Genomic DNA, 3,573 nt, shown 5'->3' on the forward strand with positions numbered 1-3,573 from the left:
CCTATTGATATCTCTTTCATTGTAGTGTCCTTACGAACGGCAATAGTCAAAATCTCAGCACATAAAATAAATATATACGGTGAAAGCGGGCAGCCCTGCCTAACACCCCGACCCAATTCAAAGAAGGGACTCGACCAACCGTTATTCACAACACAGCTCTGAATATCGCAATAAAAGACATTAATCCACTTGATAAATGATGTCCCAAAACCAAAGCGAAGTAATGTTTGACGAACAAAAGACCATCCGATCGTATCGAAGGCTTTTTCGAAGTCAACAAAAAGAAGCATTCCTGGTATGTTTTTAGTCTCGGTGTAAGAGATAACGTTATTAATTAGGCAAATATTTTTAGTGATAGAACAGCCTTTCAAAAAGCCAGTTTGATCATTATCTATTAGGTAACACAGTCTGAAGTCTTGACGCGATTACCTTTGATGCTATTTTATAATCACAATTTAGTAAAGTTAAGGGTTTCCAATGTTTTAGTTCGACAAGTGCCTTGTCCTTCTTAGGGATAAGGGAGATAATGCCCCTCCTTTGAGTTATAGCTAACTTGCCTTTTTAGTAGCTCCTGTTAAGACAGCTAACAAGGTATGGCGATATATCGTCCTAAAATACCTTATAAAATTCGGCAGGAAGGCCGTCTGTTCCTGGTGGTTTGCCAGATTCCAGTCAGTAATAAGATTCTTTTGATCGTCTCTAAATCTCTCTACGTATTGGCAATTAACAACTGGCTACTTGAAATTGAGTGATACACTTGTATACTGTTTTTACAAATGAATCAACTAAAAAAAAGTTTTATTAAGTCTGGGCTATCCCAAATATTATATTTCAATGACTAAAGATGACTGAAGTTTGTCCTTTCTAGCCGATTCTGGTTCTATGCCCAGCTGGCGTGTTTCAATGAAATACATCGAATTGTAAATGATCTCGTTTTCTGAGATAAAGTGAATAAATAAAGTACATCAATAAAACTACTTGTTTGACCTTGAACCGACAAAGACGATCTGTCACATCGCGAGCTATAGTACGTCTGTGATTTCTAATTTTAGCGTGATTCCTATTCGCTGGCGTTTGACAGTAGACTCTGAAATGGCTTGTTTCGTTTTCCGTTCGCTTGCTGAGGATTTGCTTGTTTTCTTTTAAAACTCTTGCGATTCAAGAAAAATTAATTGCCTGACTGGTGAATTCGACAGTAGATTTCGCTGGAAAAACCGATATCACACTCATCCCTTCGTGATTCATGCGATCAGTCGGTTTTCCAGGTGATATTAACCTTGGAATTCACTAGTTAGGCAGCGAAGAAAATGTTACATAATTAAGCAATATCCGTGAAAAGCAAAAGGCGGACAGTTCCAAAGCCTTTTATTTTCACTAATTCTGCAGCCAGTAAAAATAAACAAGCCGAGAGCTCTGCTTTTAGGCTTGGCTAAATCTATATATTAAATATTAACACATCGTATGTGCAGTTTCACAAAGTCGACGACAAAGAGCGGTAGCAGACTGGGTCAGTCAATCAGCTAACAGCGGTCAGCAAAGCTTGGCACCGGCGCATGCTCATTTAGTCGCTCAGTCACATGGCATTTTCATCGGACATGGTGCCATCCACTTTGTGCCATGCTTGTTCAGTTGGGATTTTGCTCCCCCCTCCCCCTCCCCCTCCCCCTCCCTACTTCCACAGTTTATCAGTGTTGCCTGTCGTATACACCTTGTTTCAAAATGGCAACCATTTCAGTATTTTTTTGTTTGCTTGCAAATTAGCCCTTGATTTTCTTGATGCTTCGTTCAAGGTCAAATGATGTTTACAATTTTCAGCTTAAGAACGAGGCAACAAGTGCTATTTTTCAAGATAACAAAAGAATACTAAAATGGAGGCCATTTTGGAATAAGGTGTATTACTCGGATTGCTGGCCATTGGAGTGTTACTCGGTTGAGGGGTTGGCTTGCTGGCCAGTCTCCAAATAGAAGCCCCTGGACATATCACAGGCACCGAACGTCCATTAAGCGTTGCAGTTGTGAACCACCTAAAGTCAACTACTTCAAAACCTGTGCTTGAATTTATAAATACTATGTACTAAATATTGAAAATTGTGTTCATAAGTGTAACAAACTAATGATGATCTGCGATAAAAATATGGGAACTATTACTATTTCCATTGTCTTTGACCATTTAACAATATCATTTTACTTTTTTCCCATCGCATGTACCTGAAAGACCATGCACTCCAAATGACTCAACATAACATGCAATGATTTTCTTGATGCTCTGTTCCCTCTCCATTATTTTCGAGTGGCGATCTTTTCTGAAAAATCCCTCTAATACATCTTAATGTTACATCGCGAACGAGATACTCCCGCAAAAAAGATGGCGAAAGGAATAAAGTGGTCTCCAGGCCTCTACATCCTACAAAAAGGCCAGCTAGGTCACCGTAAGTTCTCTTAAAAACACCACAATTTTGCGAGATGAAGACTATCTCTTGGCATACCGAGATCAGCAAGGCTTGTAAACGGCTAAAAAGACGAAAAAGTTAAATACATACTTGATTTCATTTGTCCAGAATAGGTAGAAATATCATCATCGTCATCAGGCTCCAACTCTGTAGATTCTGAGAAACCACTGTCTGAAAGAATAGTTCAACGGCTAAATGGTATTCATAAAGACAAGCCTTGAGGAGAAGGAAACGCTTGCGGACAAACCCCTCAATTATGAAAACTCCCGTTAGCCCACGAACGGGGTCTCTGATTGCACAGCTCGGAATTTTTGATTGACACCTCAGTCCCTCATGTCAAAATAATGTATCCCCCATAGCAAGCGAATAAATCAGAGAAAGTTATTCGCTTTTGCTGGACTCGTTTTTCGCTCGCTGAAATCACTCACTACGCAGGCTAAATGGCGAAGAGATCTTCTTTTAAAGAAGTGTTACATCGAGCAGTTAGCTCCGTTGTCGATAAAGGATTTAGCGGTGGCCTAAAAAAAGGAGAACAAATTTCGATTTATTAAACAGCTCGCCCAAGGGGGAAATTTGCTCGTCTCGCTGGTTTCGGGAAAAGCCTCATTTTGTACGAAAGCAATGCCTGCGTATTAATAGACCATTTTCGAATTGTCACGGCTGGACTGGATCTAGCATGGAATGGAGGCTAATGCGGGCAAATCTTTTCAAATGCAAATTGATTTGCCCGCATTAGCCTCCACTTCATGCTAGATCCAGTCCAACCGTTTGAATACGAAACTGGCCTATTAAAACTTAATTAGTCCTCTCAAAAGTATTGCGAACAATCAAATCAAGGAGGCCTTCAATGGGATTTCGGCTCATCGGCTGGCTAGTAAACAGACTCCTAAATGATTAAATCTTACGAGATCCTTGTGTTTTGCACCGCTGTGGAGCTCCTGTAGTGACATTATTGCAGAAGCAAGTGCGATACACTATTCGTAGCTGTTCCTTTAATTTTAACATCACTTTCTGGAAAAATTTGAATACACAAGCACCAACAACAAGATGTTATTACCACCGGACAGAAAATTGTGTTGGAAATACCTCTTACTAACCGAGTTCGAGGTCCGTACTGTAAGTT

This window comes from Montipora foliosa, chromosome 13, assembly GCF_036669935.1.
Source record: "Montipora foliosa isolate CH-2021 chromosome 13, ASM3666993v2, whole genome shotgun sequence".
NCBI classification, from domain to species: Eukaryota; Metazoa; Cnidaria; class Anthozoa; order Scleractinia; family Acroporidae; genus Montipora; species Montipora foliosa.